General features: G+C 36.7%; 1 long non-coding RNA gene across 5 annotated transcripts in view; it reads right to left on the bottom strand.

The window, feature by feature from the left end:
* The window catches only part of LOC106995410 (uncharacterized), an 85,468-nt gene that overhangs the window by 20,671 nt on the left and 37,516 nt on the right, over positions 1 to 27,281 (bottom strand). Inside the window, exon 1 of one of the 5 annotated variants that reach the window (XR_013413268.1) lies at positions 16,303 to 16,433. The exons of the other annotated variants lie outside the window; for them this stretch is intronic. This is a non-coding gene — a long non-coding RNA (uncharacterized LOC106995410). Of the gene's footprint in view, positions 1 to 16,302; positions 16,434 to 27,281 lie in introns of those variants that run through there. 5 annotated transcript variants of the gene reach the window in all.

Genomic DNA, 27,281 nt, shown 5'->3' on the forward strand with positions numbered 1-27,281 from the left:
AGAAATGCAAATCAAAACCACAATGAGATACCATCTCACACCAGTTAGAATGGCAATCATTAAAAAGTCAGGAAACGACAGGTGCTAGAGAGGATGTGGAGAAATAGGAACACTTTTACACTGTTGGTGGGATTGTAAACTAGTTCAACCATTATGGAAAACAGTATGGCGATTCCTCAAGGATCTAGAACTACAAATACCATTTGACCTAGCCATCCCATTCCTGGGTATATACCCAAAGGATTATAAATCATGCTGCTATAAAGACACATGCAAACGTATGTTTATTGCAGCACTATTCACAATAGCAAAGACTTGGAATCAACCCAAATGTCCATCAGTGACAGACTGGATTAAGAAAATGTGGCACATATATACCATGGAATACTATGCAGCCATAAAAAAGGATGAGTTTGTGTCCTTTGTAGGGACATGGATGCAGCTGGAAACCATCATTCTCAGCAAACTATCACAAGAACAGAAAACCAAACACCGCATGTTCTCACTCATAGGTGGGAACTGAACAATGAGATCACTTGGACTCAGGAAGGGGAACATCACACACCGGGGCCTATCATGGGGAGGGGGGAGGGGGAAGGGGGGAGAGATTGCACTGGGAGTTATACCTGATGTAAATGACGAGTTGATGGGTGCTGACGAGTTGATGGGTGCAGCACACCAACATGGCACAAGTATACATATGTAACAAACCTGAATGTTATGCACATGTACCCTAGATATATAATAAAAAAAATAATAATAAAGAAAAAAAAAGGGGGATTAAGCAGAAATTCTGGATCTGTAAAATACAACCGACATGTGGAAGGATATATCAGAATCTCTTAATAGCAGGATTCATTAAGAAGAAGAGTTGGTGAGCTTGGAAACATTATTTGAAAATACATTCAGAGAAAACAACAATACAAAAAAAAAAAAACAGAGAAAATGGATTTTTAGACAACAACTATCAAAAGAGATAAAGAAGGATTCTATATAATAATAAAAGTTGTTAATTCAGAAAAATGATATAGCAATTTTAATTATATATATACAAACTCTGGAGCATCCAGATGCACAAAAGCAAATATTATTAGAGATAAAGAAAGAGATAAGCCCTGATACAATCATACCTAGAGACTTTAACATTGCACTTTCAGCACTGGACAGATCTTTCAGACAGAAAACAACCAGCACTGAATTTAATCTGCACTAGATACAAAATGAATCTAATAGATATTTACAGAACATTTCATCCAGTGGCTGCTGAATACACTTTTTTTCCTAAGCATATGGAGTATTCTCAAGCATAAAGCATATGTTGGGTAACGAGTTTTAAAACATGCAATAAATGAAATAATATCAAGCATCTTCTGAATAAAATAAGAACAAGATAAATTTTGGAAATTATACAAATACTTGGACATTTATCAGTGTGCTCTCGAATGACAAGTGGGTCAATAAAATTAGTAAAATGAAATAATATCATGGAGCAGAAATTAATACTGAAAAAATAAAGACCAATGAAACAAAAAAAAATTTTTTGGAAAGTTAAACACAAACCACTAGCTAGACCAGCTAAGAAAAAAAGTAAAACATAAATAAATAAAATCAGAGATGAAAAAGGAAACATTATAGCTTACTGCAGACATTCAAAGGATCACTAGAGACTAATATGAGCAAATATATGCCAAAAATTAAGAAAATCTTAAAGAAACAAATAATTAAACATATATTACTTACCAGGATTGAGCCACGAAAAAATTCAAAACATTATTAGATCAATAACAACTAACAGGATTGAAGCTGTAATAAAAATTCTTCAAGTAGAGAAAAGCCCAGGACCCAGTGGCTTCGTGGCTCAATTTTACCAAACATTTTAAAAAGTACTAATTCCAGTTCTACTAAAACTATTCCAGAAAACACAGGTGGGGGATACACTTTCAAACTGATTCTATAAGGTCAGTTGTACCCTGGCACTAAAAGCAAAGACACATACCCCCACAAAAAATCTCACACACCAATATATCTGATAAATATGCAAAAATTTTCAATAAAATGCTAGCAAACCAAATGTAATAATATATTAAAAGGGTAATTCATCATGACCAACTGGAACTCATTTCTGGCATTCAAGGATAGTTCAAATATGCAAATCAATCAGTGTAATACACCGTATCAACAGAATGAAGAGCAAAAATTATTTGTTCATTTCAACTGATGCCATAAAAGCATTTGATAAAATTCAACATAACTTCAGATAAAAATTCTCAGAAAAACTGGGGATTGAAGGAACATACTTCCACATTATAAAAACTATATATAATAGAATGACAGTTCATATTATCCTTAATGGTGTAAAATTGAAAGTCTTTCCTCTGAGATCTGGAGGATGACAAAGATGCCAACTGTGAACACTAATACTCAACATAGTACTCAAAGCCCTAAATACAGCAATCAGACAACAGAAAGACATAAAATACAACCAAATTGATAAGAAAGAGGTTCAATTAGCTGTGTTTACAGGTAATCTGTCCTTCCATTTAGGGGAAAAAAAAAAAAAAAACTAAAGGACCCACAAAAACATTATTATAACTGATAAATTCATTAAATTGTAGGGAAAAAAAATCAGCAACATTTTGTAGGATACAAAAGTTACACACATTTTTACATGTCAACAGTAAATAATCTGAAAATGAATCAAATGTAATCCCATTTCCAATAGCCACACAAAAAAATTATTCTCTGAAAGAACCCAGGCTAAGTGATAAACCTCTATAAAGAAAACTACAAAAAAAAAAAAAAAAGAGTATTTTAAATATGTCCTTACTACTCAAAGCAATCCCAGGCAATTCGTATCAAAATACAAAGTGAAAAGGTAGAAAAGAACCAAACTGGAGGAATAACATTGCCTGGATTTAAATTATATTGGCTGAGCAATAGTAACCGAAACAGCACGGTACTGGCATAAAAGCAGACATTGTCCAATAGAACACAGTTGAGAATGCAGAAACAAAGTCACACACTTTAGTGAATTTATTTTTGACAAAGATGCCAAGAACATACACTGAGGAAAAGTCACTTCAAAAAGTGATGCTGGGTAAACTGAGCATCTATATGAAAAACAACGAAACTAGACTCCTATCTCTCACCATATACAAACATCTAACTAAAATTGGATAAAGATTTAAAACTAAGATCTCAAGTTATGAAACTACTACAAGTGAAAACTGGGGAAAATATCTACAGCAGTGGTCAATGGAAAAAAAAAATGTATTTGGTAATATCCCACAGGTAACCACAACAAAAAACGGACAAGTTTTAATCACATTAAGTTAAAAAGCCAGTACACAGCAAAGGCAACAATTAACAAAGTGAAGAGGCAGTCTATAGATTGGGAGAAAATACTTGTAAATTATCCACTGGACAAGAAATCAACAACTAGAATATACAAGGAGCTTAAATAATTCAATGAGAAAAATTTAAAAAGATACTCTGATTTCAAAACGCTCAAAAAAATTGAATTGACATTTCTCAAAAGTAGACATACAAATGGCAGTTTATATTAAGAGGTGATCAGCATCACTGCTCATCAGAGAAATGCAAAACAAAACTAAAATGTGATATCATCTTATCCCATTTAAAATGGCTTATATTCAAAACACACATAATAACAAATGCTGGTAAGGATGTGGAGAAAAAGGGAACCCTTGTAAACCATTGGTAAGAAGTAAAATCATTATGGACAATAGTTTGGAGGTTTTCCAAAAACTAAAAATAGTTACCATATGATCTAGCAATCCCACTTCTGGGTACTTATCCCCAAAACACAAAACAGTGTATCAAAGGGATACCTGTACTCCCATGTTTGTTGCAGCACTGTTCATGACAGTCAAAATTTGGAAGCAATGACAATGTCCATCAATGGATGAATGGATAAGGAAAATGTGGTACTTACACAAAATGAGGTACTATTCAGCCATAGAAATAAATGGGAGATTCTGTCATTTTCAACCATACGAATGTAACTGGAGGTCACTATGTTGAGGGCAATAAGCCAGGCAGAGAGAGACATCACATGTCCCCCCTTTTTATGGCATGTAAAAATCACAACAATTGAAATCATGGTCTTAGAGAGTTGAAGGATGGTTATCAGAAGCTTGAAAAAATACTGGATGGCCGGTGGAGCGGTGCAAAAGATTAATGGGTACAAAAATAATTAAAAATAATAAATAAAACATTGTATTTGATAGCACAACAGAGTGATGATAGGAAACAGTAACAACTACATTTTAAAATAACTAAAATAATTGTATTGTTTGGGACAAGGGATAAATGCTTGAGCAGATAAATATTTCATTTTACAATGATGTAATTATTAGGCATTGTATGCCTGTATCAAAATACCTGATGTACTTCATAAGTATATGCACCTATGTGCCCACAATAATTAAGACTTTTGGAAAATTAAAAAAAATATTTAATAATTAAAAATACATATAAAAATATTTCTTTGTTTACACTAAAACAGCTAGTAGGTAATTTAGCTACATGCCAAAGTCTCTTGGCCACTTATTCAACAGTTTAGCAAAAGATATAATTATTAATGACTAATTGCCACTGTCCTGACTGAAGATTTCTTTGGGTATCTTATTTTGTGTTCTAGTGAACACAGTTATGCAGGAAAATTAAAAGTTTTCTATTTGTTTTGTTTTGGAACATTCTGTTCACCCTTCTTCTTAATAACTTGACACTTTTTGGCAGTTTTCTTATATGATGATAACTATCTTCTATTCAAAATAGACTTTTCTTGACTTTCTGTAGTTCTCCCCAAATAGTATTTTCTTCTGTCCCAAAATTTTGCCACATTACATGTATGCCCTTACTTCACTTCCACTGCCTCCTCACATATTACGCATGTAATAAAATTTCATCTCTGCTTAAGTATCTTAATCCAAACCATTACACCTTTTCTGAGTTCCTCTGTCCCAATTTGCTCAATCTTGCCTGTGTTTCTTCCATCTAGTTCTAAATAACATGCTGTATTTCCTCCATTACCTCCAGATTTTATATATAAATATGTAAATGGACTACAGATTGCTTCAGTATACTAGTGTCCACATTGTTTATTTTTGATGGAGGACTAAGAGCTGTTAGCTAAAACCCCACTGGATCAATAAATTTCCATAAAAAAAAAATTTTTTTTTTGAGACACAGTCTTGCTCTGTCACCCAGGTTGGAGTGCAGTGGTGCTATCTTGGCTCACTGTAAGCTCTGCTTCCCAGGTTCACACTATTCTCCTGCCTCAGCCTCCCCAGCAGCTGGGACTACAGGCACCTGCCACCACACCCAGCTAATTTTTTGTATTTTTTATTAGAGATGGGGTTTCACCATGTTAAACAGGATGGTCTTGATCTCCTGACCTCATGATTTGCCTACCTTGGCCTCCCGAAGTGCTGAGATTACAGGCGTGAGTCACTCCACCTGGCCAACATCCAAGTATTTTTAAGTAACCATAATTAGTACACTATAGTCTTTCAATTTTTCAGGTGTGTAATCTTGCAAATTATTTGCACAGTATTTGCTGCTGATAAAAGAGAAGCCTTAATTAAACATGCTCAAACAAGTTCTCAACTCTAGGCCTTTGAAACTGTTATTTCTGTAGGCATGTGGGACAACATAAGTGAGATATGCTTCCACTTGGACCCTCATTTCACCCAGAAATTGCCTTACTTTATTCAACATCGTAATTGGAAAACCTGTACCTTAATTCTCTGTACATTTCATCTGTTAACTGGATCATATGGTAGGTCAATGTTTAGTTTTTAAAGGAGCCTCCAAACTGATCTCCACAGTGGTTGTATTTACACATTGACCAACAGTGTACAAGGGTTTCCTTTTATCCACATCCTTACCAGCATGTGTTATTGCCTATCTTTTGGATATAAGGCATTTTAACTGGGGGTGATATCTTATTGTCCTTTTGATTTGAATTTGTCTGGTTATCAATGAGGTTGAGCACCTTTTTCTATGCATGTATGCTCTCTATATATCTGCTTTTAAGTAATACCTAAAGAACAGGCACAGTGGCTCATGCCTGTAATCACAGTATTTTGGGAAGCTAACGTGAGCTGACCACATGAGGTCAGGAGTTCAAGACCAGCCGGGCCAAAATGATGAAACCTCGTTACTACTGAAAATACAAAAATTAGCTGGGCATTATGGCAGGTGTCTGCAATCTCAGCTACTCAGGAGGTTGAGGCAAGATAATCACTTGAACCCAGGAAGCGGAGGCTGCAGTGAGCTGCACCACTGCACTCCAGCCTTGTGGACAAAAAAAGATTGTCATTTAAAAAAAAAAAAAAAGAAAAGTTTATTTAAATTTTGTACCAATCTTTTGATCAATTTTTTTTTTTTTTTTTGCATAGAATTGATAGAATTGTTTGAGCTCTTTATATTTTCTGGTTATTAGTTTTTCTGTCAGATGGGTAGTTTAAAAATATTTTCTCCCATTTTGTGGGTTATCTCTTCAATTTATTGATTGTATCCTTTGGTATAAAGAAGCTTTTTAACTTGGGACTCCATTTGTCCTTTTTTTTTTTTCTATAATTGCTTGAGCTTGTGGGGTATAGCTCAAGAGCTGTTTGCCCAGACCAATATCCTAGAGAAATTCCCAAATGTTTTCTTATGCTAGTTTCATAGGTTTACTTCTTATACTTAAGGTTTTAATCCATTTTATTTTGATTTCTTCTTATGGCAAGAGATATGAGACTAGTTTTATTCGTTTGTATGTGCATATCCAGTTTCTCAGCACTACTGGTTTAAGAGACTTCATTTTCCCCAATGCATGTTTTGGCACCTTAGTTGAAAATTAGTAGGTATGAAGATTTGTTTTTCCAGTCTGCATTTTGTTCCATTGGTTTATGTGTCCATGTTTATACCAGTGCAATGGTGTTCTAGCTAGTATAATTCTGTAGCATAATTTAAAGTCAGGTAATGCTATTCCTCCAGTTTTGTTCTTTCGGCTTAGGATGTCTTTGGTTATTCTGGGTCTTTGTAGTTCCAAATAAATTTTTGGATTTTTAAGGTTTTACTCCTTTGAAAAATGTTATAGGTATTTTTACAGGGATTGCATTAACTATATTGCTTTGGGTAGTATGAAGATTTTAACAATATTAATTCTTCCAAACAATGCACATGGAATATTTTTCCATTGTTTGTGTCCTTTTCTATTTTTTTTTTTAAATCAATGTTTTGGACTTTTTATTGTAGAGATATTCTGCAACTCTGGGAAAGTTAATTCCTAGGTATCTAATTTTATGTGTGGCTATTGTAAATGGGATTACTTTTTATTTCTTTTTGACCTTGTTCATTGTTGGCATATAGAAATGCTACTGATTTTGCATGTTGATTTTGTATTCAGCAACTTTACTGAATTTGTTTACCATTTCTCATAGTTTACTTGTCAAGTGTTTAGGTTTTACTACATATAAAATCACATGATCGGAAAACAAAAATAATTTGATGTTCTTCTCTTCTCTCATTGCTCAAGCTAAAACTGACAATACTGTTTTGAATAACAGTTGTAACAGTGGACGTTCTTGTCATGTCCCGGATCTTAGAGGAAAGGCTTTCAGCTTTTCCTTATTCAGTATAATACAAGCTGTGGGTCTGTCATATATGGCTTTTATGTTGAGGTATGTTCCTTCAATCTCCAATGTCTTTGAGGGTTTTTAATCATGAAGATATTTATTTTATAAAATGCTTCTTTAGTATCAATTGAAATGATCATATGCTTTTTATTCTTTACTCTGTTGATATGATGTATCATGTTGATTGATTTGTGTATGTGGAGCTATCCTTGCATCACTGGAATAAATCCCACTTGGTCTTGACAAACGATCTTTCTAATATATTGTTGTATTTGGTTTCCTAGTGTTTTGTTGAGAATTTTTGCATCAATATCTGTTAGAGGTATTGCCCCATGGTTTTCTATTTTTGATGTGTCATCATCTGCTTTTGTGTTAGGGTAATACTAGTGTTGAGGAGTTAAGTTTGAAAGTATTTCTTTCTTCTCTATTTTTCAGAATAGTGTGAATAGAATTGGTATTAGTTCCTCATTAAATATTCAGTGAAATTTAGCAGTGAAGCTACCAGGACCCGAGCTGTTTTTACTGGAATAATTTTTTTTTATTATGCCTTCAATCACGTCATTTATTATTAGTCCATTTAGATTTCAAATTTCTTACTAAGTCAATATTGTTAACTTTGAATGTATCTAGCAATTTGTCAATTTCTTCTAGATTTTTGAATTTGACATCTACTTGCTTATACTACCCACTAATTGCCCTCTGAATTTCTACAGTATCAGTTGTAATGCTTTCTTTTATATATAGCTTGCACTATTTACTTTGCACTCTTTTTTCCTTAGTCTGACTAAAGGTTTTTCAATCTTAAACTAAAAACTTTGTATTTATCTTTTTTTATTGCTTTCTATTTTCATTTCATTTATTTCTGCTCTAATCTTTATTACTTTATTTTTTCTTCTAATTTTGGGTTGGATTTGCTATTGCTTTTCTAGTATTTCAAGATGCATCCATGTTTATTTGAAGTGTTTTCTTTTTTTTTTTATGTAGGCGTTTATAGGTATCAACTTTCCTCTGAGTACTGCTTTTGCTGTATCTCGCAGGGTTTTGGTACATTATGTTTTCATTATCATTTGTTTCAAAAAAGTTTTAAATTTTCTTCTGAATCTCTTCACTGACCCATTTGTCATTTAGAAGCATATTATTTAATGTTCACTTATTTGTATAGGTTCAAAAAATTATGTTATTAATTTCTAGTTTTATTCCATTGATGAGAAGATGATTTATATAATTTCAATTTTTTAAAATGTTTTGAGACTTGATTGGCTACCTAAAGTATGACCTATCCTTGAGAATGATCCATGTGCTGAGTAACAGGATGTATATTCTGAAGTTCTTAGATAAAATTATCTGTAAGTAACTATTAAATTTATTTGGTCTATGGTGGAGATTAATTCTGATTTTTTCTTTTTTGTTGATTTTCTATCTTAAAAATCTGTCTAATCCTAACAGTGGGGGGCTGAAGTCTCCAGCTATTATTGTATTGGACCCTATTTCTCTCTGTGGCTCTATAGGCATTACATATCTCTTTGCTCCAGTGTTGGGTTCATATATCTTTAAAATTATTATATCTTCTTGCTGAACTTACTCCTTTATCATTATTTATTATCATATAGTGAGCTTTTTGTCTCTTATAGTTTGGTCTTGAAATTTGTCTTGTAAAAGTAAAGTGATTCTTGGTCCTTTTTTTTTTCCAATGACATGAAATATATTTTTACATCACTTTATTTTCAGGCTACGTGTATTTTTATAGGCCAAGTATATTTCTTATAGGCAACTGGCCAGTGTATCTTATTTTTTCACACAATCAACCAGTCTATTTTAATTGGAGAGTTGAGTCAACTTACATTCAGCGATATTATTGATTAGTATGGACTTACCCCTGCCATTTTGTGGTTTGTTTTCTGGGGTTCTTTTGTGGTCTTTTTCTCCTTCTTTCTTTTATTGCTTTCTCTAGTGAAGATAAGTTTCTCTGGTGATATGATTTCATTTTCTGCTTTTAATTTGTTGCATTTTTTTTCTATTTTTTTGTTTGAGGTTACCATGAGACTTGCAAATGCTACCATCTTATAGCCCATTATTTTAACCTGATAACACTATTTGCATACACTAACAAGCAAAAATAAAACTAATAAAAACTCACCTTAACTCCACCTTCTACCTTTTTTACTTTTTGTTATTTCTATTTATATTTTACTCTATCTTGAAATATTGTTGTGATTATTATTTTGATTTTTTTATTTTTTAGTTTTTCTACTTAGAATAAGAGTAGTTTACACACTATAGTTAGAAAGTTATTATATTCTGTGTTTTCCTACATAACTATTTTTATGCATGAGTTTTGTACCTTCAGGTGATTACTGATTGCTGATTAACACTTCTTTCTTTCTGACTGAAGTACTACCTTTAGCTTTTCTTGTAGAATGCATCTAGTATTCATGAAATTCTATAGCTTTTGTTTCCTGAAAAAGTCTTTAAATCTTCTTTATATGTAAAAGATATTTTCACCAGCTATACTATTCTAGGGTAAAAGTGGATTCATTTGTCCTTTTTTTTCTTTCAGCACTTCAAACATGTCATGCCATTCTTTCTAGTTCTACGCAGTTTCCAGTAACAAATCTGTTGCTGGACATGTTGCAGCACCACTGTAGGTTTTTTTGTTTTGCTTTTTTTTTTTCTTCTCTGTTGCTGCTTTTAGGATCCTTTATCCTTGATCTTTAGGACTTTGATTATTAAATTCCCTGAGGTAGTCTTATTTGGGTTAAGTCGGCTTGGTGTCTATAACCTTCTTGTATTTGGATGTTGATTTCTTCCTGTAGGTTTGCAACAGTTTTCTGTTATTATTCCCTTTGCATAAACTTTCTACTCCTATCGTTTTTTCTACATCCTCTTTAAGGCCAAGAACTCCAGAGGCTACTTTCTAGATGCTGTAGGCATGCTTTATGATTTCCTATTTTTTTTTTTCTCTAACTGTATGTTTTCTGTTAGCCTGTCTTCAAGTTCACTAAGTCTTTCTTCTGTTTCATCCATTATATTAATACATCTCTGCTGTATTTTTCTGTATGCCAATTTTATTTTTTAGCTCTGGAATTTCTGCTTAATTATTTTAATACCTCGTTAATCTCACAGAATTCTGAATTTATTATCTGTGTTATCTCAAATTTCTTTGTTTCAACACTGGTCTTTGAATTCTGTCTGAAATGTCACGTATTTCTGTTCCTCCAGGATTGATCCCTGGTACCTTATTGATTTCATTTAGTGGGGCCACATTTTCCTGAATGGTATTGATGCTATTAGATGTTCTAAGGCGTCTGGGTATTGAAAAGTTAGGTATCTATCGCACTCTTTATTATCTGAGCTTATTTAGAGTCTTTTTTTTTTTTTTTTTTTTTTTTTTGGAAAAGCCTTTCCAGGTATTGGAAAAGACTTGGACGTTGTGATCTAAGCTGTGCCTGCTTTAGGAAGTACCACAAGCCCCAAAACTCCATGGTTCTTCTGGAGTCGTAGAGGTACTGCCTTGACAGTCTTGGACAGAATCTGGAAGAGTTATCTGGATTACCAGGCAGACACTTTTGTTCTCTTTCCTTACTTTCTCCCAAACATACAGAGTCTCTTTCTATGTTCTGAGTCATCTAAAACTAGTTATGGAGTGACACAAGTACTCCTGTGGCCACTACCCCTGTGATTATGCTGGGTCAGAACTGAAGCCAGCACAATGCTGGGTCTCACCCAAGGCCTGCTATAACCAATCCCTGGTTACTGCCTATGTTAATTCAAGGGCGTGGGGCTCTACAATTAGCAGGTAGCAAAGGCAGGCCTTTGTTCTTCCATTTAGGGCAGTGAGGTCCCCTAGATCCCATGTGTGTCAGAAGTGCCATCTTAGAGTCAGGGCTGGATTCAAAAACCTTAGAAGTCTAGTTGGTACTCTACGATATTGAGGCGAGCTGCCACCCAAACCATAAGCTGCAGTTCTTCCCACTCTTCCCTCTACTTTCCAAAGGCAGATAATTCTTATCCCATAGTTACCACTACTACCCCTGGCCAAAACGAGTACTGCCAGACTACCACAGATGTTTTCTTAAGGCCTGACGTCTTTTAGGTTAGCTTTTGGTAAATGCTGCCTGACCTGGGATTCACCCTTCAGGGCAGTGGGCTTCTTCCTGGGAAGAAGGTCCACAAATGCCATCCAAGAGTCAAGTCTTGGAATCAGGGATTTTAAGAGCTCATTTTGTGCCTAGCCCCTGTGGCAGTGTTGGTACCTAAACTGCAAGAAGACAAAGTCCCCTTTAAGTTTCTCTCCAGTTTTGTAGAGTAGAAGTTGTTTTGCTCCATTGCCACTACGGTTGGTTATGTGCTACATTTCTCCTGAAGCCAGCAAATCTCAGAGTGTCACCAAGGCCCTTAATGTAATACCTGGGTAACACTGCTGTTTATTCAGAGCCCAAGGTTTCTTCAGTTAGCAGGCAACAAATGTTGACTGGACTGAGTCCTTTCCTTCAAGGCATCAGTTTCCCTTCTGGCCCAGGGTGTGTCAAGAAATGCCATCTGGGAGCTAAGACCAAAAATGGCAGCCTCAAAACTGTGTACGGTACCTTAACCTGCTGTGGCTGAACAGTGTGTAGATGCAAAATAAAGTCCTTTGTACCCTTTCATGTCCTCCCCATAAGTGGAGGAAAGCAGCCTTTTTTGGAGCCATGAGCTAAGAAGCTTAGGGTTAGCACAGAGGTGATGTCAGGGCTCCCTTTTCTGCCTTGGCTGGTGCCCCTTGTTCCACTCAAGTCCACTGTTTCTGGGCCTACTTCAGCAACAGAACTTAAGAGATGCAGTGGCTTAGAATACTATTCAAGTTTACTTAGATTTCAAGAGCATTTTGGCCCTCTATGGAGAGGTTTGTGGGCACTCAAATTCAGACCACTAGCACTGGAAATTCCCTGTAGCTAGGGATAGTTTCAATGCTCCTTCTGTGGGTGGGCATCAGCTGAGTTTGTTCTGGTTTTCTTCTCTCCTTTAATAGGACAGCACTGAGTTCACTGCCTTGAGATTGCTCTGTTCTTTCTACACCAGTGCCCACATATGCTTTCTGCCTACACAGTTGGTACCAAGGATCAGGGAGAGGTGGCCTTGGGGAATCAGGGCTGGTATTATTGTTGTTTGTTTGTTTTTTGTTTTTGTTTCAAATCTTCAGTGCCTCTTTCAGTGATACGAAGTTAAAATTAGTTACTGTGAGTGATCACCTGATTTTTGGTTCTTATGAAGGTGTGTGTTTTCTTTGTTTTTCTTTTCTGTGCAGATAATCGGTAACTTGATGTTCCTGGGGTGAGGTGGAGGGCTGCAATCAGTTAAGATTTCTATTCTACCATTTTGTTTCTTTTCTCTCCAAATTTTTATTTATTCATTGAACTTTAAATTTTGTATATGCATAGTTTTCCAATATTTTTATTTGTTCCTGCATTTTTGGGGTTTCTTTTGCATCTGAGGAGTGTTTTATAATAATTGTGTTTAATTCTATTTCAGGAAATTCACATGCATTCCTTTATGTAACTTTTAAAAAGATGTATTAGTATTCTTTATTAGTTTTATTAATATTCTTTATCTCTGTTTCCATTGAGTCTTACAAACTGGTGTAGGTTTGAAGTTTTCCTCCAATAGGCTTTTGTGCTGAAGATATTGCCTTTGAGATTACAGTTCTGTGAGTTTTAAGTAGGTCTCCTGGCTGAACTTGGTACACAATACAAACTGAATTTTATAGTCTAGTTACCAGGAGAACTAATAGTCTGGAGTTCTATCTGTATCCTGGGTAGATCTGTCTGTCTCCAAGGTCCTGGACTTCAGGCCTGGCACTAAGACAAATATTTTCTTCACAACTTGCAAACAGTGGGGTTTTCAGCACTTGTGCTGAAATGTGTGGCTATCTATGGTAGTTGGGAGAACTACTGTTATGTACAGACAGGTCCCTGGGCCTCTCATATTGCTTCATTCTTTTGCTGAGACACGCTAGAATTGAGACACAATGTTATGTCATCCAAGACTAAAATATCTAAACCTTCCTCTGGCGTCAAAATTAAGATATGTCCTGCTGTGTTTTGGAGTTACCACTCCTGCTCTGAGTCTGTGGCAGAGACTATTTACGCACTTGTTTCAAAATTCACAGTGGATCCAAAGTGAGGGTATCCATCTGTAGGACACTGCTGGACCTGATTCTCTCATGGACCCATAGTAGGCAAAATATCTCATGTATCTGCAAACAACAAAAATCAATAGTAAGATCTGTATATATTAGAGGACCTACTAAAAGTCATAACTGAACAAGAGTTTGTTAAGAATTCCCATGTGTTGTTTCTTTGGTTTTAAATTTTCCCAGACTATAGCGGGAGCTGAAATTGAGATTAAGGTAAAAAACAAAAACTATTTTTGGTGGCTTTTTTGAAGTAACACTAAGAAAAATTTCTTTTGCAGGCAAAATTGCTCACAAATGCAAGTTCAGAGATGCTTGTGTCAATCTAATCAATCACCTTCCAGAATATTCTTTGGCTTAAGGACTTCAAGACTATCTAGTTGTAACTTATAATTCTCTATCGATACAGTGTAAATCTGGGACTTTGGCAGTGAAGTTGACACAGTCTCATCAGTAACTGCTGACAGATAGAAGCAGGCAAACTTGTCTGGGTTTACTGCTTAGTTCGCTGCACAGGCATAGAAACTCTGCCTACCACAGAGTGGATCTGCTCTTGAATAGAGAGAAGCAAGCCAATCCTGGTGGCACAGATAGATGAGTTCTCTTTAGGCTCCTCAGGGGAGAAAAAATAACCTGAAACCATGCCTTAAAAAGGAGAGTATCCATTTTATAAGATAACATTAGGGTCCACTGCCAAGACAAGGGTCAGCAGGCAGACTTCATTCTGTTTAGGCTCTACTGCACATGATTCTTCTGCATCTTATAAAAGACAGTTTTGTGATCAGGCTCCAGGAATACATGTGAATTTAACCCAGCCAAAGGGACCAGTCCTGAGTCTAAATTAAAGAAAACAAATGACTTGTCTGCCATAGGAATGTTTATTTGCAGTCTCAAAAATCATAATTTTTGGGCTACACCAGCATTTTACAGATCTCATAGCTGAATCCCAATTATTTTATCAAGAAATAAAGAAACTTATGTCTGTGAATGGGTGCAGAATTCTTGCGTTTTAAAGGGATACAGAATGGTGACCTCATATTTCACTATCTTGCTTTCATCATCCTCAATCTTATATTTTTAACAGCTAAAATGTTATTGTACAATGAACACGAAGGTTTGCCATTTTACTTAATATAAAAACTATTCACTCTGCACCATGTTTGACAATCAGCTATTTCTATGTGTGTGAGGGTGTATGTTTGCATAGGGGTGTGATTGATGTACAGTGGTGAGAAGCAAAAGATAAATCAAAGCCCTATGAAATCATTATGTCCTTTGAAACACTTTTAAGTTAAAACAGCTATATTGTGATTAGTAATGTTCTAAGCAGCAGTGCAAAGACATGAGAGCTTTATACATTATCTTGTAACTCTCCATAAATAAATAGCATGGGGCTGTTCCAATGTGATTTTATTTCTGATATTTTCACCTTTTTTTCTTAAGTTGACGCTGTCTTTTCTGAGTTTTCTTACTTAACTTTTAGTTGTTTTTCCCAATGTTTTCTCCTCTTCACAAAGTGTCCACCCTGTAAGCATATGACTTTAATCTCACCACTCCTACCTCCTTCCAGTGATACATATGTGGTAAAATTTCATCTCTGCCTAAGTGTCTTTATACAAAACATGACACCATTTCTTAGGTCCTCTGTCCCAGCTCACCCGTGATTTCCCGTGTTTCTTCCTTCTAGCTCTGAACAATATATTGTATTTCTTCCATTACTGCCAATCTGATATAGAAAAAAACTAATAAATAAGTCAAAAACAACCTCTGTGTACCGTCTCTTAAGTTGTTTAATTTTTGTAACTGCAGACTGAGAGCTGTTAGCTCAAATTTTACTGGCACAGAGACAAAATTTTGCACATCCAGCTATTTTTAAATGAGCTTCAATGAGTAGAGTGTAGATATTAGATTTTCTTGGTGTACAAATTCATAAACTTTGCTCAGCATTTGTTGAATATTAAATAAATGCTTTTATTGTATGATGCTAAGCCAGAATTGAAAGTAGAGCTTTTAAAACTTAATTTCTGGGAGAGTTTTGAAGCACCATCACAGAGACATACTTCTTAAACTCTTATCCAGAAATAACCTTACTTAAGTCAGTTTTACTGAACTGAAAAATCTGCACCTTAATACTGTGTACAATCTTAATTTGTGAGGGTCTTTATCTATTACACAAAATTTCACAATAAAGACTACTGTGTGGTACTTACAGTCATAATGAAATTGTTTTTCTTTACTACTTCTCATATTATTTATTCTTCAAGAATCATTCTATCTGTGATAGCTAACAGGTGCATTACCACATTCAAATATTCACATATCATGTTATTTTTAAAAGCCAAAATGATACCTTTTCAGCATTTATAATTTTCTTGGTTATTTTAACCACCCCCCCCAGCTTTATTCAGGAGCTATTAAACATTGATAAGACAGAGTATTGTTGCTATATGCTTTCAAGTGCAATTTCTCTTGAAATTTTCTCACCTAGAGTTTCCATGGTAAGTTGCTGAGAGGTATCACCTAGACATTTAAGTGCATTATTGGATACACTCCACTGAAGAGTTGTCTTTCCCTTCTCCCCATCTTTATCATGGTTCCTGCTACAGGAAGGAGAAAGAGAGAAGAAAACACAATAAAGATACAAAGAGAAAAACTCATGATACCAAGACTTGCTGTGAGAGCTGCACTTCTCAATTCTCCCTCAGGAGTTCTCTTCTCCTAGATCAGAAGGGACCCATCATAGAATCTTTGTGTTCCATGTCATTATTGGGAAATTCTAAGCAATGAGTTAGCAGAACAAGGACTATGGGTGGGCTGTCTGCTAACAGTTTGTTAGTCAAGTTTGAGTTAGAAGGAACATCAGAAGACTAAACTGGGCTATGATGACGGCCACAGAGCGTTGGAACCTTCTGCCACAAAAACATGAGTAGGACTTATGCCTTAAGATCTCAGATGCCAAAACAAGGCTGACCTGGTGAGTCTCAGGATGAGAAAAATTATGGACCATGGGATGCCAGAGCACTATTCCTTGTGAGGCACAGGAGGGCACTGTGTGGGACTCGCTCAACTCACTTTTCTTCCTTCTGCTCAAGAAGAAAAAAAAAAAAAAAAAAAAAAAGGAAGAAGTTTAAAGATGAAGACAAGGGAGAACACCTGGATTAAGTTAGAAGGCGTAGTGCCTTGGTCACAGCCAAAACCAAAGTTAGCCCAGTGGAACTTGCTGTGCTCCAGGCTTCTGGCCACCAGCCTGTCCCTGGTCCATTGGTGTTCCCAAGAAGTCAATATCCTGACCTTCTAAAGCACAGTAAGGAAGTAGAATCCCTATCTTTATAGTCAGGTCCAGCCCAAGTATGACCAGATATCAATATGAAGCTTTTATCTTCAGACTTTTCTTTCAGAGTAGCGCTAAGGCGCTATTGTTGAGGTGGTTGTTCTGAGAATGAGCAACAGAGTAGCTAGCTCACTGGCCCTTTGAGGATGTAGCAGCTTCTACTAAGTTAATCAAGATAATGCCTAGAACAGAGATGGGTAAGTGATGACCTGAAATTTATTCAAGAGGGAAGAAAGCTTCAAGGACAGTAGCCCTGACCCTCTGAGAATTCCTGAAAGCTTGGAATTTTGGCAGCCAAGCAGAAATGGGTCTAATCAGTTCCAGGACAGGACACAGCATGTCCTGAGCAATGCTAAATCTTAAATGCTTGTGGTCTACCCACTATTCCACAACCTCTTCTACAGGCCAAAGCAGAAAGGTAACCTGCTTCTTTGTTTTGACTGTGCTCTTCTCCGGCTTCTCAGGCCAACCTTGACAGACAGTTTCAGGCATAGGTCAGGTTACAGAATCATTTCCACATAGAAGTCCTTACCCTATATCCACCAGACTGGGGCCTACAGGAGCAAGCATTACTGGCTATTGAATACACAAAAAGGCTGCATATATCTTTGGCTTTCACTCCCTGCATGCGTTGAATCCCTTCAGCCTTTAGGATTCATAAAAGCGAGATCCTACAGTTTTCGTGTCCTGGGTTCTTAAAGTTGTTCCATCTTTCTTCCAGCTGTGAAATGGTCCCTCTGCCAAAAGAATGTTCTAACAAATTTTTTCTTCCACCACCATCCTTGCACGTGTAAAACTTTATTCTGCCTGTCAGTCCTAAAATCTGACTTTACTACCAAAGGCTCTTTTGTCTATAAAGACTTCTTAATGTGTATCTTCCTGCAATATCAGACACTGGCCATTCTTACCCTTGCCTTAAGATGCAAATTAAAGACTGTTGTGTCAGCTTTTCCTGATACAGCTTTAATCTCCACATGAGCAGGCCTGCTTTTTCAATGAATGACATTTTCTCCAGACCATAGGGAATTACCAGGTGAACAAACCTCCCTTTGCTTCTGTGACCTATCTCACAAACTGTGTTTGTAATCAAGAGCTCATGATGCTAAATTAAATTTCTTGTCTTGTACTTGTCTTTAGGGATCTCAGAGAATGGTAAACCACTTTCTGTAATTATGGAGTTCTTTAAAAAGAAAGAAATACAAAATGAAACAAAAGAAACAAGGACACATCTTAGAATACTCTTTTTTAGCATATATGGGCAGGAATTAGACAACAAATGACTTCAGAAGTCTTGCTGCCCATCTGGGTCCACTGCTTGGGTCCACTCAGGTTATACTCTCAGTCTTGCTGCAGTGACTTCATGTCCTATGAAAGCCTGACCCATGACCACTCTGCTCTGAGGTCTTGAGCTGCTTTCAAAAAAAAAAAAAAAAAAGACATTCTGGTGGAATAAATATTAAATGTTATGCCTACCAAATACGTTGACCTGGAGTTTGACTGTACACACCTATGACCAAAAAAGGCTAGAAGGGTCATGAGTCTGGGTGTCTGGGTTTTCTACTCTCAGACCAAACAACCCTAATCTTACAGAATTTGTTCAGAAGCAGCGAGGCCTAGCTGTATGATTCAAGTGAGTATATAATAAGAGAAGTTGGGGACTCTAGAGAAGGGAATGGTGGAGGCATATTATCCCTTTGCAGGCAGCAGGTTATTTTGGGGTGGTTGCCAGCATCCTTCCAGGATGCCCACCAAGCTGGGCAATTGAACAAGGCAGAACCAGCAGATCTGTTGTCTATTTCATAAAGGCTATACCTGGATAGAAAAGAGAGGCAAGGTCTGAAAAGAGACTTGTCCAGATAATATCTTGGTCATCTGCGGTAGAAAGCTGCTGGGGCAAATGTCAAAGGTACGTGTAGGACCCTGTCACAGTGGCTACCTACCAGGTCTTCATTCCTATAAACATAATACTTTTCAATACAGTCATGTGCCAAATGACTAAGTTCAATGATTGGAATATATACAATGGTGGTCTCATAAGATTATAATGCAACTGAAAAATTCCTATTGTTTAGTGATGCCATAGCGGCTCTGAGGTAGCATAGCATCCCTCAAGTTTTTGTGGTGACACTGGTGTAAACAACCGATTGCACTGCCAATTGTGTGAGTCTAGCACACATATTACATACATACCATATACAATTCTTGATAATGATAACAACCATCCATGTACTGGTATGTACTCTACTGACTATACTGTATTTTCACTATTATTTAGCATATGCTCCTACTCTTTACAAAAAACAACAACAACAACAACAACAACAAAAAACTAAGTATAAGACATAATAGGAGATATTCCAGAACAGAAAATATTTCAGTAGGAGGCATTGTTAACATAGGAGGTGACCCCTCCATGTGTGTTACTGCCCTGTAGACATTCAGTGGAACAAGATGTGGAGGGAGTGATGATAATATTGAAGACCCTGTCTCTGCATAATACTAGGCTAATGTGTGTGCTCGTGCTTTACATTTTTAAAAATGATTTAAATGGAAAAAATTAAGTAACCATTATAAGAGCAGATATAAGCTCATATTATTGAATATAAAATTAATGTTTATTCATCTGTACAACATATTTGTTTTAACCTACATTTCATTTAAAGAGGGTCAAGGCTTGGCATGGTGGCTCACGCCCACAGTCCCAGCAGTTTGGGAGGTTGAGTTGAGGAATGCTTGTGCATAGGTGTTCAAGAACACTTTGGGAACCAGGACGGGGTCCTATTACTACAAAAAATACAATAATTAGCCAATATGTGACTGTAATTCCAGCTACTCAGGAGGCTGAACCTGGTAGTTGAGGCTGCAGTGGGCTATGACTGCATCTCTGTACTGCAGCTTGGTTGACAAAGTGAGACTCTACCTTAAAAACAAAACAAAAACACCCTGAATAAAACTGTTAAAAAGGAAAAATAGGGGGGCATGCCCAAGATGGCCAAATAGGAACAGCACCAGCCTCCAGCTCCCGGCGTGAGCGACACAGAAGACAGGTGATTTCTGCCTTTTCAACTGAGGTGCAGACCGACACCTCACACCTCACAGGGCAGGGTACACCCCTGAGACGAAGCTTCCAGAGCAAGAATCAGACAGCAACACTTGCTGTTCAGCAACATTCTATCTTCTGCAGCCTCCGCTGCTGACACCTAGGCAAACAGGGTATGGAGTGGACCTCAAGCAAATTCCAACAGACCTAGAGCTGAGGGTCCTGACTGTTAGAAGGAAAACTAACAAATAGAAAGGACACCCACACCAAAACCCCATCACTATGTCACCATCATCAAAGACCAAAGGCAGACAAAACCACAAAGATGGGGAAAAAGCAGTGAAGAAAAGCTGAAAATTCAAAAAGTCAGAGTGCATCTCCCCCTCAAAGGAACACAGCTCGTCACCAGCAACGGAACAAAGCTGGATGAGGAATGACTTTGATGAGTTGAGAGAAGAAGGGTTCAGTTGATCAAACTTCTCAGAGCTAAAGGGGGAACTACGTAACCAAGGCAAAGAAACTAAAAACTTTGAAAACAGAATGGATGAATGGATAACTAGAATAATCGATGCAGAGAAGACCTTAAAAGAACTGATAGAGATGAAAACCATAACACGAGAACTACGTGACAAATACACAAGCTTCAGGAACTGACTTGATCAACTGGAAGAAAGAGTATCAGTGATTGAAGATCAAATGAATGAAATGAAGCAAGAAGAGAATTGTAGAGAAAAAAGAGTAAAAAACAATGAACAAAGCCTCCAAGAAATATGGGATTATGTGAAAAGACCAAATCTACATCTGATTGGTGTGCCTGAAAGTGATGGGGAAAATGGAACCAAGTTGGAAAACACTCTGCAGGATATCATCCAGGAGAACTTCCCCAACCTAGTAAAGCACACCAACATTCAAATTCAGGAAATACAGAGAACGCCACAAAGATACTCCTCAAGAAAAGCAACTTGAAGACACAAAATTGTCAGATTCAACAAAGTTTAAATGGAGGAAAAAATCTTAAGGGCAGCCAGAGAGAAAGGTCGGGTTACCCACAAAGGGAAGCCCATCAGACTAACAGCAGATCTCTCAGCAGAAACTCTCCACGTCAGAAGAGAGTGCGGGCCAATATTCAACATTCTTAAAGAAAAGAATTTTCAATCCAGAATTTCATATCCAGCCAAACTAAGTTTCATAAGTGAAAGAGAAATAAAATCCTTTACAGACAAGCAAATGCTTAGAGATTTTGTCACCACCAGGCCTGCTCTACAAGAGATCCTGAAGGAAGCACTAAACATGGAAAGGAACAACAGGTACCAGCCATTGCCAAAACAAGTCAAAATGTAAAGTCCATTGACACTAGGAAGAAACTACATCAATAAGCGAGCAAAATAACCAGCTAATATCATAATCACGGGATCAAGTTCACACATAACAATTTAACCTTAATGGACTAAATGGTCCAATTAAAAGACACAGACTGGCAAATTCGATAAAGAGTCAAGACCCATCAGTCTGCTGTATTCAGGAGACCCATCTCACATGCAGAGACACACATAGGCTCAAAATAAAGGGATGGAGGAAGATCTACCAAGCAAATGGAAAACAAACAAGAGCAGGAGTTGCAATCCTAAAACAGACTTTAAACCATGAAAGATAAAAAGAGACAAAGAAGGCCATTACATAATGGTAAAGAGATCAATTCACCAGGAAGAGCTAACTATCCTAAATATATATACAACCAATACAGGAGCACCCAGATTCATAAAGCAAGTCCTTGATGACTTACAAAGACACTTAGATTCCCATACAATAATAATGGGAGACTTTAACACCCCACTGTCAACAATAGACAGATAAATGAGACAGAAAGTTAACAAGGAGATCCGGGAATTGAACTCAGCTCTGCACCAAGCAGAACTAATAGACATCTACAGAACTCTCCACCGCAAATCAATAGAACATACATTCTTCTCAGCACCACATCGCACTTACTCCAAAATTGATCACATAGTGGGAAGTAAACCACTCCTCAGCAAATATAAAAGAACAGAAATTATATCAAACTGTTTCTCAGACCACAGTGCAATCAAACTAGAACTCAGGACTAAGAAACTCAATCAAAACTGCTCAACTACATGGAAACAAAACAATCTGTTCCTGAATGACTACTGGGTACATAATGAAATGAAGGCAGAAATAAAGATGTTCTTTGAAACCAATGAGAACAAAGATACAACATACCAGAATCTCTGGGACACATTTAAAGCAGTGTGTAGAGGGAAATTTATAGCACTAAATGCCCACAAGAGAAAGCAGGAAAGATCTAAAATTGACACCCTAACATCACAATTAAAAGAACTAGAGAAGCAAGAGCAAACACATTCAAAAGCTAGCAGAAGGCAAGAAATACGAAGATCAGAACAGAACTGAAGGAGATAGAGACACAAAAAACCCTCCAAAAAATCAATGAATCCAGGAGCTGATTTTTTGAAGAGATCAACAAAATTGATAGACTGCTAGCAAGACTAATAAAGAAGCAAAGAGAGAATAATCAAATAGACACAATAAAAAATGATAAAGGGATTATCACTACCGACCCCACAGAAATACAAACTACCATCAGAGAATAAACACCTCTACGCAAATAAACTAGAAAGCCTAGAAGAGATGGAAAATTTCCTGCACACTTACACTCTCCCAAGATCAAACCAGGAAGAAGTTGAATCCCTGAATAGACCAATAGCAGGCTCTGAAATTGAGGCAATAATTAATAGCCTATCAATCAAAAAAAGTCCAGGACGAGACGGATTCACAGCCGCATTCTACCAGAGGTACAAGGAGGAGTTAGTACCATTCTTTCTGAAACTATTCCAATCAACAGAAAAACAGGGAATCCTCCCTAACTCATTTTATGAGGCCAACATCATCCTGATACCAAAGCTGACAGAGATACAACAAAAAAGGCGAATTTTAGACCAATATCGCTGATGAACATCGATGCAAAACCCTCAATAAAATACTGGCAAACCGAATCCAGCAGCACATCAAAAAGCTTATCCACCATGATCAAGTGGGCTTCATCCCTGGGATGCAAGGCTGGTTCAACATATGCAAATCAATAAACATAATCCAGCATATAAACAGAACCAAAGACAAAAACCACATGATTATATCAATAGATGCAGAAAAGGCCTTTGACAAAATTCAATAGCCATTCATACTAAAAACTCCCAATAAATTCGGTATTGACAGAACGTATCTCAAAATAATAAGAGCTATTTATGACAAACCCACAGCCAATATCATACTGAATGGGCAAAAACTGGAAGCATTCCCTGTGAAAACTGGCACAAGACAGGGATGCTCTCTCTCACCACTCCTATTCAACATAGTGCTGGAAGTTTTGGCTAGGGCAATCAAGCAAGAGAAAGAAATAAAGGGTATTCAGTTAGGAAAAGAAGAAGTCAAATTGTCCCTGTTTGCAGATGACATGATTGTATATTTAGAAAACCCCATTGTCTCAGTCCAAAATCTCCTTAAGCTGATAAGCAACTTCAGCAAAGTCTCAGGATACAAAATCAATGTGCAAAAATCAAAAGCATTCTTATACACCAGTAACAGACAGAGAGCCAAATCAGGAATGAACTTCCATTCACAATTGCTTCAAAGAGAATAAAATACCTAGGAATCCAATTTACAAGGGATGCAAAGGACCTCTTCAAGGATAACTACAAACCCCTGCTCAGTGAAATAAAAGAGGACACAAACAAATGGAAGAACATATCATGCTCATGGATAGGAAGAATCAACATTGTGAAAGTGGCCATACTGCCCAAGGTAATTTCTAGATTCAATGCCATCCTCAATAAGCTACCAATGACTTTCTTGACAGAATTGGAAAAAACTGCTTTAAAGTTCATATGGAACTAAAAAAGACCCCACATTGCCAAGACAATCCTAAGTCAAAAGAACAAAGCTGGAGGCATCGCGTTACCTGATTTCAAACTACACTACAAGGCTACAGTAACCAAGACAGCATGGTACTGGTACCAAAACAGAGATGTAGACCAATGGAACAGAACAGAGTCCTCAGACATAATACCACACATCTACAGCCATCTGATCTTTGACAAACCTGACAAAAAGAAGAAATAAGGAAAGGATTCCCTATTTAATAAATGGTGCTGGGAAAATTGGCTAGCCATAAGTGAAAGCTGAAACTGCATCCTTTCCTTACTCCTTATACGAAAATTAATTCAAGATGGATTGGAGACTTAAATGTTGGACCTAAAACCATAAAAACCCTAGAAGAAACACTAGGTAATGTCATTCAGGACACAGGCATGGGCAAGGACTTCATGTCTAAAACACCAAAAGCAATGGCAACAAAAACCAAAATTGATAAATGGGATCTAATTAAACTAAAGAGCTTCTGCACAGCAAAAGAAACTACCATCAAAATGAACAGGCAATCTACAGAATGGGAGAAAATTTTTGCAATCTACTCATCTGACAAAAGGCTAATATCCAGAACCTATAAAGAACCCAATCAAATTTACAAGAAAAAATAAAAACAACCCCATCAAAAAGCGGGCAAAGGATATGAACAGACACTTCTCAAAAGACATTCATATAGCCAACAGACACATGAAAAAATGCTCATCATCACTCACCATCAGAGAAATGCAGATCAAAACCACAATGAGATACCATCTCACACCAGTTAGAATGGCAATCATTAAAAAAAAAAAAAATCAGGAAACAACAGGTGCTGGAGAGGACGTGGAGAAATAGGAACACTTTTACACTGTTGGTGGGAATGTAACTAGTTCAACTATTGTGGAAAACAGTGTGGCGATTCCTCAAGGATCTAGAACTAGAAACACCATTTGACCCAGCCATCCCATTGGTGGGGATATAACCAAAGGATTATAAGTCATGCTGCTATAAAGACATATGCACACATATGTTTATTGTGGCACTATTCACAATAGCAATGACTTGGAATCAACCCAAATGTCCATCAATGACAGACTGGACTAAAAAAATACAAAAAAACTAGCCGGGCGAGGTGGCGGGCGCCTGTAGTCCCAGCTACTCGGGAGGCTGAGGCAGGAGAATGGCGGGAACCCGGGAGGCGGAGCGCTTGCAGTGAACTGAGATCTGGCCACTGCGCTCCAGCCTGGGCGACAGAGCGAGACTCCGCCTCAGAAAAAAAAAAAAAAAAGAAAGAAAATGTGGCACATATACACCACGGAATACTATGCAGCCAAAAAAAGGATGAGTTCGTGTCCTTTGTAGGGACATAGATGCAGCTGGAAGCCATCATTCTCAGCAAACTATCACAAGAACAAAAAACCTAATACTGCATGTTCTCACTCATAGGTGGGAACTGAACAATGAGATCACTTGGACACAGAAAGGGGATCATCACACACCGGGTCCTATTGTGTGGAGAGAAGGGGAGGGATAGCATTAGGAGATATACCTAATGTAAATGACGAGTTAATGGGTGCAGCACACCAACATGGCCCATGTATATATATGTAACAAACCTGCATGTTGTGCACATGTACCCTAGAACTTAAAGTATAATAAAAAGAGAAAAGAAAAAAATAAAATTTAAAAAATCTAAACTTGAAACAAAAATTAAAAGTTTGTAAAGTAAAATGTTACTGTAGCAGAGGTTATTTTACTATTAAAGAAAGGGAGTTTTTATAAATTTATATAGTCTAATCATATAATATAATGTCATAGTAGTTTACAGTAATGTCTTTTGCCTTTATATTAATTTGCCACTCACTGACTCATCCAGAACAATTGTCAGTCATAAAATCTGCGTTTTAGGACGTGCATTTAAATATGTTCTCTACACAGTTATACGACATTATACCACTTCCAAAATATTTTTACTGTACCTTTTCAGTATTTACGTATGTTTAGATAATAAATACCACCGTGTTATAACTGCCTTTAATATTTAGTATAGTAACCTGCTATGTAAGTTTATAGTCTACAGATCTATACCATATATCGTGGTATACCACGTAGTGTAAGCTATCCTGTCTTGTTTGTGAATGTTCACTCTAAAATGTTCAGCTAATTAAAGAATTGTTCCACAATGTATTCAAGTCATTAATTGATGCTTGAGTGTATTTTTAACTAGCATGAATTGGGAGAAACAACAAAAGTGAGAGAATTTTGTCTTACTTCCTCCCTTAGCACATATACTAGCTGTAAATTCAGGGAAGTTAATTTGTCATGTTATCCTTTCTGTGATCATTTCTCACTGATGTAGTAAAAAGAAATAAAGAATATGGAAGGACCTAGCAAAGGAACATGATGCAACCACACTTGAAATAAAGTATCAACAGATGTGGCTCCTCCTCCAGCAGCATAGGATAAAACATGTTGCCTTGTCTTCTTTGACAGAAACATGAATTTAATATTGACCAGCTGTAGTCAGTGGTCAGTCATGAATACTAGCACTACTTTTAGACACTCATCCACTTTGTATTTATTTTGGAAATAATTTACATTTTGCACTTATATGGCATATGCAATTCCACAGCTATGCTTGGTACTTACTGAATTTGTTGCAAATCTTATTGAAAAGGAAATGGTGATAACATGCACTAGCTCAAGTATAGGGTTGAGTTGCTTTATTCTGCTCGTGTTTTTACTACATTATTTCCAATCTCTTCCTGTGCTCTTGACTTTGAAGGCAGTAGAGTCATTCTTTTGGAAATTGTACTCCTTGATTTAAAAAAAAAAAATTAGGACGCAGAATATTGCCATGTAACATGGATTTCTTGAGTTATACTGTGTTCCCTAGTTTATCCTTTTTCTTAACTCCATCAAGTTTCTAATATTAGATATCTGCCTCTCTACCAAGTGGAGCATTAGAATCTCAAAAGCTTCTCTAGGCCACAGGTTATATATCATTGGACTCTATCGACCTCCTCTGAGTACAGAGTTAAAGGCTGTTATGAAATAGATAATAGTTTAGGTACTACCATAGTACTCAGTTCAATGTGATATTTGTGGACATTTAGAAAACAAAAAGTTATGATACAAAAAATGTCAGAATTATTG

This window comes from Macaca mulatta, chromosome Y (genome assembly GCF_049350105.2).
Source record: "Macaca mulatta isolate MMU2019108-1 chromosome Y, T2T-MMU8v2.0, whole genome shotgun sequence".
NCBI classification, from domain to species: Eukaryota; Metazoa; Chordata; class Mammalia; order Primates; family Cercopithecidae; genus Macaca; species Macaca mulatta.